The following is a 13539-nucleotide window of genomic DNA, read 5'->3' as shown; positions in this document are numbered from 1 at the left end:
ATAAATATAAAAATCATTTATTTCATTGTAAATAATCTCTTTTTCTTCCTTTCTCTCTTTCTTCTCTTCCTATGTAATTTGCTAACAAACGAGATATACGTTTATAAAAACTGACAAGAAATCGTGTAGAGAGAAAATTTGTGCTAATTCAACAGAATTTATTATTTCATATCTCGTGATTGAAAATATCTTCCCCAGTATACTTTTCAATGTTTCTCCCACACAACCAAAGCCCACAACCCTAAAGATTCTAAGTGATCCACAAGCAGCCATACTGTAACAGTGCAAGTGAAAAATACTGCCTATAACACCAAAGAAAGTTAATAACTGGAAGCAGTTTCCCCATCATTTGACACCAACAAAATCACCATCACAGGAACTCTATAAAAAAAGTATGATTGTTACTTTTGACGTCCTCAAAACCATCAATTATACCTGTCAGAAGAACCACCTAGCTGAGTTACTTGCATATGGCTACACCTATTTCTCAAAATGGAAGCTTCTTGTACAGCATGAACTAACAGATTTCTCTATTTAAAATACTATCATATTTGGTGTAGCTCATGATAGGTTTATATCTTGTCCATTCTTCTTTTTGGATATTTACGACATACTCTAAGTTCAAACCACACATTATCCAGATGATGCCATCCTTCACACATAAGCATCATCCATACACAACTTAGACATGTTACACAAGATCAATACTCTGTCCAGGTGCAAAAACCTCAAAACCTGTTTTAAAGAAGGATATGACAACCAAGTCTACTTCACCATCAGAAAAATACACCATCACTACATGTAAGAAAACACATAATCAATAGACATATCAGTCACTAGGAACTATTTGACCATTACTTTCTTCATTGAAAACATCTAACATCACCTTTCTCTTAAGTTTTCATCTTTTGTAACTTCAATGTATGTTTCTAGCTCTTACACTTCTCCCAACACTAACATATCTGATACAGAGACAAAATTGTTTACTATTCTGAACTGTCAACACAATATTCTCACCCAACTGTATCTCCAACAGACACATTAATACAACAAATAGCCTCAACCTCTTTCTCACCTCCAATCAGTCTTTGCCCATCAACATCTGCGGCATTGTATCAACTGATCACTCATCTAATTGACATAACACTTCACACGTCCACTTTCTGTGCAACACCTTTTATCTACCCTTCCTCTATTTGAATCCCTCTGGCACTCAAAGCCATTTAAGTAGTAAGAGCTCTGCCAGTTTTATGTATTCAACACCAAGCAACAAATGTCTTTTCAACCTCTGACCACTGAAGACCAAGTGGAATGAAGAACCTAAATTAAAAACAAGCAAGAGTTGGCACCAGGAACAGCATCCAGCCGTAGTACATTGCCTCAAAAAGTTTTGTCTGACTCATACTGACATGAGACAGTCAGACATAGGAAAGCATCTTATAAATGGTGGGTGTATTTTATATTATGGAAGCAACATCAAACCTACAGTTATGACAGAAGATTTAATTTCTAATTGGCACCATTTCCTTCAAGAAACCATGAATAGACAAATGAATGATGTTATCATCATAATTGTTTTTGCATCTTCTTTTTCAGGCTGGCATAAGTTGGGACTACTGAGGCAGAGTTCTACAGCCAGATGCTCTATCTTATGCCAATCCTTTTAGTTGCTTCTTACAACATGCATATATATGGTATAACTATCCTAAAACTCAGTATACATAAAGGGTATATACACATACACATACATTATATACATACAAATGAAGGCCCATAGCTCAGTGGTTAGAGCATTGAGCTTACGATCGTGAGGTTGTGGGTTTGATTCCCAGACCAAGTTGCATGTTGTTCTCTTGAGCAAAACACTTTATTTCATGTTGCTCCAGTTCACTCAGCTGTAGAAATGAGTGGTGACATCACTGGTGCCAAGCTGTATTGGCCTTTTCCTTTCCCTTGGATAACATTGGTGGCATGGAGAGGGGAGGCTGGTATGCATGGGCAACTTCTGGTCTTCCATAAAAACAACTTTAGGTAGTGCATTCACTAGTGAGGTAACTTTCCGCCCAGATTTGTACCCCGGAGGCGAACCTCTTAAGTGCACCCATGGTTATTCGTGACTGACAGAGCCGAGTTTTTAGAGCTTATATACATACATATGCATGCACACATATATATACACACCCATACATACACACACACATCCTCATTTGGATATATTTATGTAGGTGAAACACCCGGTTTTATTGTTTGCAAAATCAATGTGAAAATCTTCAATTCAAGTTAACTTACACTTTTACTCTGAGAAAGAGAAAACACACATGCACACATACTAACAGATATATAGGTGTGTGTGTGTGTGTGTGTGTGTGTGTGTATGTATATATACACACACCAACAGATATATATACACACACATTCCTCACACCAACAGACATACACATTTCACACACCCATCACATATATACACACTTCAGATATCGACAGAAATACACATACACCTACTTCAAACATCAACATACATACACATACACACAAGGATATTCAATTCTAAAGGTATGGCAATTTGTCATGAAATATTCTGCACTCTCTACCATGAACAATGTTTATTTAATAGACAAACAATAAGAAATATTAAAATATATCAAAACACATCTCTGCAAGCAATATAAATAGAATGATTGGTATTTTCAAAAGATTATTGATGTAAATCTAATTTGGTTTTAATAGATAACTTGGTCATGGTCAAGGTTAAATTGATACTGTACCATTTCATATTATTATTATTATTATTATTATTGCTAACATTATTGAAGATTGCTAAATGAAATTTTGGAAAATGGTAAGATGTAATAAAAAAAAAAAAATAAACATCACAGGTGAAAGAAAATTTTTTGAAAATAAAACAAAAATACCTAACACCTTGCACATTCAGCATTTAGAAATCTAGTTCTTTCAAATAAGCATTAAAAAAAAAAAAATCCTATGTCAGCAAAGTCTTTGAAAAATGACAGTAAAATAAATAACAACAAAAAGCCATAAATAGACATGATGAATGAAAAAGGCAATAAATATAAACAAATACATGCGAAATTCAACCGGAATTATGAGGAACATAAATTTCTTATGCCTACAATAGTTAAACCTTTGAAGTTCACAGCTGCTAGTAGCAGTAAAATATAATGGCTATATATATATATATATATGTATAAAACTATTCAAATTATAAGTCTAGTTGTCAATGAAATAACATGAAAGAGAGAGAGGAGGAGAAATGAGCGTATGTGAGAGAGAGAAGGATGACGTATAGATTTTTACCCACTTCGCCTACAAGCAAGAATATTTCAATAGCTTTATATAAAAAAATCACGGTCATGTTTGTGCAAGCATAAAGACACACACAGACATGTATAATATATACACACACACATACAAACATACATATTTACATACACACTGATGTACGAAACCAAACATCTCTTTCTCATGATATATATATATATATATAATATATATATATATATATATATATATATATATAGAGAGAGAGAGAGAGAGAGAAAGAGAGGAAGAATTGGTGTGAACGTTTGTATTTACAAACAGAGAAATAGAAATCATTGCATAGTGTAGAGAGAGTGTGTGTATTTTTCAAGTTGGTGCTTTCTCATTCATGGAATTTCATGTGATTGATTTCAATGATCACCAACATTAAAATCAGGAGGTACAATTCAAGAAGCTTTAATATTTATTTTTTTTAATATCTCACATATTAAACCACACACCACACACACACACACAATCATCAACGTTGTTTTAACATCCACTTTCCATGCTCACATGAATAGAGCGGACTTTATTGAGCCAAATCTTCTGCAACCACATACCCTTCTTGTTGCCATACGAATCAGCGGTTCTCGACCATTTTTCACCCATGGCCCCTTTCGATTTGTATTCTACTTGGGTAGACCCTCATAACCATAATCCTATAGTATTTTTATAATTAAATATTAGGAATTGTATTAAAAAAATTTCAAATATTTTGTGTATTGTCGAAGTATAACCAATCTATTGCATATAAATTTTAACAACAAAATCTTATATGGACCTCTATTCAAGACAGACAGATATATAGCAGTGGTGTTGAGAAGGTCTTTTCCCAACTACTTGGCTTGGGGTTTAGTGTCATAGACCAAAACCTTATTGAGTGGATTTGGTTGATAGAAAATGAAAAAGATTGCTGTTTATATATGTTTGTGTTTCTATTTACAATCGCTTTTATGAAAGTGGGAGGTGTTGTTATCAATTTATCCTATCAAAAAATCCATCTGGGGGCCTCCAGCATTTGCAACCATGTGGAATAAGTGATCCCTTACTTGAAAAATGTGTAAAGGACCAGGAAGGGCATAGAGCTGTAATACAATGCTTCAAATAACATATCGGTCCATCCCGTACAAGCATAAAAAGCAGGTGTAGAATGAACCATCATCATCGTTTAACGTCCGTTCTCATCATCATTCATCATCATCGTTTAGCGTCCGTTTTCCATGCTAGCATGGGTTGGACGGTTCTACTGGGGTCTGTGAAGCCAGAAGGCTTCATCAGGCCCAGTCAAATCTGGCAGTGTTTCTACGGCTGGATGCCCTTCCTAACGCCAACCACTCCGTGAGTGTAGTGGGTGCTTTTTACGTGCCACCCGCACTGGTGCCAGACAGAGCTGGCAAACGGCCACGAACGGATGGTGCTTTTTATGTGCCACCAGCACGAGGGCCAGGCGAGGCTGGCAACGAACACGAAACGGGGCGGTGCTGGCAACGGTCGCGAAACGGAAAGTTCTCTTACATGCCACCGGCACTGGTAACACATCTGCAATTTCCATTGATCGATTTCCATTGATCGATTTCCATTGATCGATTTCGATTCTGATCGTCACTTGCCTCAACGGGTCTTCACAAGCAGAGTTTTGACATGCCACCGGCACTGGTAGCACATCCGCAATTTCCATTGATCGATTTCGATTCTGATCCTCACTTGCCTCATCACGTCTTCACAAGTAGAGTTTTGTGTCCCAAGAAGGGAAGGTATGCATACGTAGGCTGGCTCCATCCCTGAATATATATATATAGAATACATATAAAATATTACATTATACATACCACACACAAATTTTAATATTTTACCTAGGCTTAGCAATACTAATAACCTGGTGTTAGAACTCAATATACATATTGAGTTCAGAACAAAGTATCAGTCAAGTACATTGCAATAATAAGTTAGATAAATGATAAGAGAAGTAATTATGTCATGAACTTCATTAGCTTATGGCTGTTAATGCTATAAAATGCAATGCACTCATAGTTGAGGGCATCTTATATTATATTTTCTATGTTGGGTACTTATTTCTGACATGCAAAATACTCTAAATTATGATACTAATAGGGCTAAATGTAACTGGAAAGTGATATAAATGCTTGGCTCTGTGACTGAGCCAATGTAGTCCATTGAATACAAAACTATATAGATTACATATCAATGTTGTTGACTAATTCAATCTTATTAACTTTAGTTTGCTTACTAATCTTCTTTAGATTTTAAGGTAAGATTTTTCACTTGTTTTATTCAAAATTTTACAAATGTGAAGCTATTGAAATACAGTAACATGAAATAGACTTTTGACAGGCTTCTTATGTACGCAAGTGCATGTAAAACTACGTTCTTGAGGAAGAGGAAAAAGCACCGTGTCAATTACTCTACGTGATTTGCTTGTTTGCTTCACTGGTTTACAGGTTTCTTGTTCAACTGGTAGAAACAAAATAACTGAGGGCACGTTTGATTATTATTATCATTCTTAAGTCTCCACCTGCTCCCCTCAAACTTTGTTACCTTCTCATTCTCTCACCTAGTCACTGTGCCATACTAAGGGATGGCAGTGAATCTATCCATATTCAATCATGCTACCACTTGCTTTAAACACTTTTCCTTTCTCCTACTTCCATACATAGAAAGGAGTAAATAATTATGTTTATTCCTTTAGCACTATATGCATTTTTTCTCTTCCTCAAGAACTAATTATTTGAGCATAGTAATGGACTTGCATACATAAGAAACCTGTCAAAAGTTTATTCCATGTCACTGAATTTCAGTAGTTTCATATTTGTAAACTGTTGAATAAACCAAGTGAAAGATCTTACCTTGAAGTCTAATGAAGATTAGCAAATGAACTGTAAGACGGAATTAGTCAACAACATTGATATGTAATCTATATAGTTTTGTATTCAATGGACTGCATTGGCTCAATCACAGAGCCAAGCATTTATATCACTTTCCAGTTACATTTAGCCCTATTAGCAACATAATTTAGAGTATTTTGCATGTCAGAAATAAGTACCCAACAAAGCAGGTATAAACCTTGGTTAGTACATGACAGAAAGGGTAGCTGAGTGAGAGAATTGGGAGAGCATCAGATAAAATGCCTTGTGGTGTTAACATTTCTTTATAACCAGAAATGTGTGATCTTGTATTAAAAATTATTACTAGTGCTATGTTGGGACATGTGATAGAGTACTAGACTAAATGTCTCATTAAAAATTTTTTTTTTTTTGGTGGTGGATGTGACATCTAGAAACTGAGTTCAATCCTCATGAGAGTCAATTTTGCCTTTTACTAATAAAAGAATAATTTGACTAGTGTCATTTCTACCTTTTATTCTTGACTATTGTCAAGAAATTAGATACAAAGATTGCACTGGGAATCAATAAAATATCAAGATTGCATGGAGAATCAGAATTAATAGCCATTCTCTAATAAATTTGTACTTTTGTATCACTATCTTTCAGAATATGTCTGTACAAATGTGCTGTGAAGAGAAGAGAATTCTAATATTATTCTCAAAAAAAAAAAGAAAAAAAAAAGAAAAAAAAACCCTGTTCAAAAACTTTATACGTTCATATTAAATAAAAGCATGTAATGTTTCAATTTCTAGTTTCTTCAAAACTTCAAATTTAGTCGTCGTGTTTCAGTTCTATTATAACTAATAATAAAATTTCTTATGAAGTAAAAATATGAACAGTAATCAATAACTACTAAATAAGATCATATTTTGACACTGCAAGTACACTATTGAACTATGCAAACAAAATTAAAATAAGTGCTTAGAAGATGATATTTGCGTCTCTTCTTCCTTTAAGTCAAGCACACACATATACATCAAGTTTTAAGTGGAAAATTATGGAATGAGATTGTACAAAATATACACAGCTTCTCCAAAACACACAAATATTACATATATTTTAAGTTGAGAAACTCAGCAAAATGAGTCCATAACGTATACACACAGTTACCCTTCATATATATTATAGTGGAGGCGCAATGGCCCAGTGGTTAGGGCAGCGGACTCGCGGTCGTAGGATCGCAGTTTCGATTCCCAGACCGGGCGTTGTGAGTGTTTATTGAGCGAAAACACCTAAAAGCTCCACGAGGCTCCGGCAGGGATGGTGGTGATCCCTGCTGTACTCTTTCACCACAACTTTCTCTCACTCTTACTTCCTGTTTCTGTTGTACCTGTATTTCAAAGGGCCAGCCTTGTCACTCTCTGTGTCACGCTGAATATCCCCGAGAACTACGTTAAGGGTACACGTGTCTGTGGAGTGCTCAGCCACTCACACGTTAATTTTATGAGCAGGCTGTTCCGTTGATCGGATCAACCAGAACCCTCGTCGTCGTAACTGACGGAGTGCTTCCATACATATTATAAGAGAAGCTTTATGTAATCACTTTGTCATCATTATCAAGTACTGGCAACCCTCAGCCAGTTGGATGCCATGGATTCCTGTAATACTATTCATCATTGATCACGGATGTATATATATATATGATGGAGGTTCCACTTCTTTCCAAAGTGGCTAGTAGGCTACAGCAGGATTTGAGCTAAGAATATGAAAAGCTAGAACAATAACTGCAAGTGATCTCACTTGGTGCTCTAATGATTGTCAGCCCACCACCTTAAAGCAGCATTTTATTTATTGACTGAAATGATGAAAGGCGAAACTAACCATGGCAGGATTTGAACTTAAAACGTGAAGAGCCAAAATAAATACTGCAGTAAATCTAATGAAGGGACACACACACACGTGAAAATATAAAAACTGGTGAATATTCAATGCTTTCCAAAACAACACTTTAATACTGAATATTCAAGAGTAGACGGCTCCCTAAATCTGAATATTCAAGAGTAGACGGCTCCCTAAATCTGCTCTATTTCAATGCATCTTCTTCCTCAGGATGAATATAATTTTCAATTATGAGAGAAAGAAGATTTGAGCATCTTTCTAGAGCCAGATTTCTGCATAATCACAAAGCCTAAAATACCATTTAGCAATGAACAAACTCATCCGTCATATGGACAGGTGTAATGAAGACATGCAGGCAAGCTTCATACAGAAATACTTCAGAAAACTGTCTGCTAGAGGGTTAAGACCATTTTCCATGAACTTATAAAAAATTGTGTTTAGGTGCAGGTACAGAGTAGTTAAGAAGTTTGCATCCTAATCACATGGTCTTAGGTTCAGTCCTTCTATGTGGCACCTTGGGCAAGTATCAACTACTATAGTCCTGGTCTTACCAAAGCTTTGTGAGTGAATATGGTAGATGGAAACTGATAGAAGCCCATTGCGTGTGTATGTGTGTGTGTTAGTGTCTTCCTGTCTTGAAATCACATGGTAGTTAAATGAGTGTAATTATAAATGAGTGTCACTATCATAAAACTAGGGACCCTTATTACTAATCTTCAATGTTAACATCTTATTTGGAAACAGGTAAGTTGGTGACAGGAAGAGCATCCAGCTATAGAAAATTTGTCAACATCCAATCTGTGCAAGTATTGGAAGGTGGACATTAAAACTGTGATCTTAATGTGTGTGTGTAAAATCATTTAATATCTGTTCTCCTTGCTGATACGAGATGGATGTTTTAAGAGGATCCAGCTAGTTGAACACATACACGTATAGAAATTTCTATCTTACTGCATTCCACTTACTTTCCAGTTAATTTTTAATGTACCAAGGCCAAAATAAAATAAAATAAAAAAAACAAATAACACATTTAAGACAAAATAACACACCACTAATCTACAATATGAACAACTTTAGAGCTTAGGTACTAAATAAAATACATCAAGCACATGGTTATTTTCATTTCGTATCTGCCTTTTTCCATACATGCAAAAGCTAGATTTAGTTGATAACTTATTACATGTTTTTAATTAGAGCATAAGTAATTAGGTTGCTGATGTTATTGCGTTGCCCAGCTCAAATATGTTTGTGGTATAGCAATAACTAGCCAATCTAATACTTGAAAGCAATATACAAGTCCAGTATCAGTTGATATGGTGTGCCTCTGCCTTAAATCATTTAAATATACATGGTTTAAGTAGCATCTGAAAGGTTCCATACAGGTTTCAAACAACAAAAGGTATCACATGGCCAATCTTGTTAGTACATCATCATCATCTTTTAACGTTGGCTCTCCATACTGGCATCAGTTGGTAGAAACTAGAAACATTAGCACGCCAGACGAAATGCTTAGCGGTATTTCGTCTGCCGCTATGTTCTGAGTTCAAATTCCGCCGAGGTCGACTTATCCTTTCAGGGTCAATTAAATAAGTGCCAGTTACGCACTGGGGTCGATATACTCGACTTAATCCGTTTGTCTGTCCTTGTTTGTCCTCTCTGTGTTTAGCCCCTTGTGGGTAGTAAAGAAATAGGTTTTACCTGAGAATGGCATTAAGGGTACACATGTCTGTGGAATACTCATCCACTTGTTTATTCAGGAACAGTGAATTTAGATGATTGAGCAACTGAAATCTCATTGTTTAATGATGGAGATCCACCATGTGTGTGTGTGTGTGCGTATGTGATTCCTTGTCTTAACAGCACATGATAGTTGTAAACTAGTGTCATTGTCATACAAGCAATATGCTCAAATGGTGCTTTGTATGTGTCACCAGCACCGAAGTCAGTCGGGCAGCACTGGCATCGACCATGTGCATGGTATACATACTTCTCAACTTCTCCAACCTTTGAGCTTATGACTGAGCAACAGCATTAACAAAGCTGTCAATATCTTGTTTTTTGATTGCATGAAATGAGAACCATCTGCATGAAGCAATGTCGTTACATTTCTAACTGGCCAGATATGTGTGAGGCAATTTTGCAACAGTTCTACTTAGTAATATATATCAAACGATGACATAAAAATATCAAAGCCTAATCCATCAACAGGTTTCACATTGATCCAATGAGTGAGTCTTTAGATCAGTATTCCCAATCCTGATTCACTTAGGCAAATCAATAATCCTCCATGATCCTTCTTTTAAAAATATTTGTTCTGATGGGGTAGTCTTAACATTTGATACTTATCTTTTTAGCAGTTAATGTTTTGTTGTAGTCCTTACACCAATAGATTATTGTATAGCATATTAATGAAGACTAGCACTATGACCCGGCGTTGCCGGGTCATAGTGCTAGTGCATGCATATACAGCTGCATGCGCACATACACACGAGTACTGTCCAAAACTCTGACCAATCACATACAGATAGCTGGCATTCAATTGGCGTATCAAGTTTCAGGCATTTTGATTGGGTTTTGGATAGAAAATTCACAAAAAAGTCACTTCTATTGACTTTTTTAATGGCTTTGCGGGGTGACTGGGGAAATGTAAAGATGTGCATGACCATCCTTGGACGGTTTTGAATGACCATAGAAAGTGCGAGACCTCTAACTGAAAAATTGTGGATTTGTATAAAGGACACACACACAGACATTTTGCCGTTTATATATAGAGAGATTTTGCATTTTATGAAATATTTCGAAAAGTAAAAGATTTTGTCCTTGCAACTCTTTCAGGATTATACTGTGACCTATAGATTAGCAACCTTAGCTCTATGTGTTCATTTAGCCTGCTAGTAAATCTTCCTAATATCACATCCTATCATCCTAAAAAAGAAGGATTACATTGGAAGTGGTAGTCGTTGAATATAAAATGTGATGACCATATGTTAAATATTTTTGATCATGGATCTACTCGATCAAGGCAGGCCCGAGACTAAGCCACAATAACAAATGTTAACATAATTCAATTCCCTGATCAGTCTCTTAACCCTTTATCAATTTGACTGGCCTTAATATTAACTAAAAATATTACATAAACATTAATAAACAGTATCTTAATATTAGCTTTAAAAATAAAAAAGTCTACAAATAAATAAAACGGAAACACTGAAATGAGCAAAATAAAAACAACAAAAATCTAACACTAATTTTTAAAAAATACATTTTATTTTTTATTAATGAATGGAAAATAACCGCTTCCTCTTAGATTTTAATTCTATTTTCAATTTATTTTTCTAAATTATTGCTATGCTGCACACTTCTAAACTAAAAATATTGCCAATTAATGCCACCATATCGGTTTAGTAATAAGGGAACAAATATAATTTTGCTGGAAAATTCTGTAAAACAGAAGGAAAATAGTATTCCGCACAAAACCCCTAAATTGTGTTAAAGACAATATTTTACACTGGGAAATTAGTATAAACCGTCAGTTTTAGCTCCCATTAGGATTTTATTTCTTGTTATATATTTTTTTTGTGTTTTTGTTTTTTGTTTTTAAACACAGAGAATGAAATGAATCAAATTCAAATACACAACATACTGAAAACACACAACCCCTATTGCTCTCCTTGAAAAACAAAAGGTTAATTGTCTTCCAGTGAATGCAGAGGTCAACCAGAGACAAATTCGCTAGTGGTTAAACAGCTTCTAATGATTCAGTAAAAGGTTACAAATGCAGGGCATGACATACTCCTCCACATCTTTTCCTTTGAGATTTTTCCTTTTTGTTTTAGTTTTTTGTTTGTTTCATTTTGTGTTTGTTTTAATTTTGTCTTTTTCTACAACCAATTCAAAAGCAACACAGATTTGAAATAACAGATAATAGTAGGGAAGATAGTTGAAATGTTGCTATTGAGAGTGAATCACATGGACAAATAGGTACACTTCACAAGTAAATAATTTATTAGACAACACAAATGAAAATATTTACAAGTTATGAAATAATGAGAGAGAGTCAATGTGGGAGAAACACTGAAAGAAAATGGAGAGAGAGGAGAAAAAGAGAAGTGAAAGAGAAATTGTTTGACTGGAAATCTCGGTATTTAGCCACAAAGGTTTAAATTATTTTGTGAAAACATTAATCAACTGACAATACACTGTTCAATTGGTTCAATGATAAGGATAAGTAAGTATTAATGGGCAACCAAATCTGTAATGGATGGAGGGTTACTGGGAGACAGTTGGACTGTGATCTGAGTGAACATGCCTATCTTTCAATAGCTCATTCCATTTAGCAGTTAAATAGATATCACAGTGTTATTTTTCACTGCTGCGAATATCTGTGACACTGTAGTACATTTTCATTTACTCACACTGTTGAGTTTGAGTCTTTCTGTGGGTTGATAAACAGTGGTCTACTGAGAGAAAGTACGAAAAAAATAATTCAGCTTTCACTTCTATCTATAACTCCAATCCCACACTAGACTTGAGATGGCTTTTCTATGTGGTCACTCAACCTATTAGATATAGCAGTCAAATCTCCTATCACAGAAGAAAAAAAAAGGATATTGGATAACATAATCTTAGGCATACAATATCCGAAAAAAATGATGTCATGATCACAAGGGGAACATCTTTGATCAAAATTGACCCGGGGCTTAACAACAATAACTAGACTTGAAACTGAGTCAGCAATGAAACTTCTATTTGCCATAAATATCAGCTAAATCTCTCACACATCACCTTACAATAATAGTCTACTGGATCGAGCCAGATCATAGTTACACATCAATAACTAGGTTTGAAAATGAATGAGTAATATGGCATACCATTAAGTTTACTAATGATAAAAAAAAAAGAGTGAGAGATTGCTGAAAAGACTTATCAAACCATATGTTATAGTAAGTGTGAGACAGACAAACTATAGCGAAAGCAGTAATGATTTTTGTTTAGTAATCTCTGCTGAAGCAGACCAATGACATAGGAAATAGCTGACAAGATGTTTGTGGCTGACCAACAGATTCAAAACAGTAGCAATGATTACACTCTCAGTAGTAGTAGTAGTAATGGTGGTAGTAATAATATGGACAATAGTTGTGGTAGGGATGCTGATGTGGACTGTAATATTAATGTTAATGATTATAATGAGATAGTGACGTGAAGGCAAAACCAATAATGGTAGTGACAATGAAAATAACATTAGGTTGTGGCATCTAGTTAGTACTTAGAAATGCTATCTGTTCAGCATCTCTGGAGTTAGTAAGAGATTGCAGTTTATTTAGCTTGATTACAAAGTGAGACTGATCAAAAGTTAAAACGAAAACAAAAAAAAAGAAAAAAAACCTAATGAATATCCGTGAATTCCACTCAACCAATTCCATTGCCTAATATGAAAATTTCCAGAGAACTTTCGGTATAAGTAGTATCTCTTGTC

General features: G+C 35.0%; 1 protein-coding gene across 1 annotated transcript in view; it reads right to left on the bottom strand.

Moving 5' to 3' along the window:
- The window catches only part of LOC115210466, a 338193-nt gene that overhangs the window by 220068 nt on the left and 104586 nt on the right, over positions 1 to 13539 (bottom strand). The window lies entirely within an intron of this gene.

Source organism: Octopus sinensis, linkage group LG1, assembly GCF_006345805.1.
Source record: "Octopus sinensis linkage group LG1, ASM634580v1, whole genome shotgun sequence".
NCBI lineage: Eukaryota > Metazoa > Mollusca > Cephalopoda > Octopoda > Octopodidae > Octopus > Octopus sinensis.
This window is presented reverse-complemented; position numbering and strand designations above follow the sequence as displayed.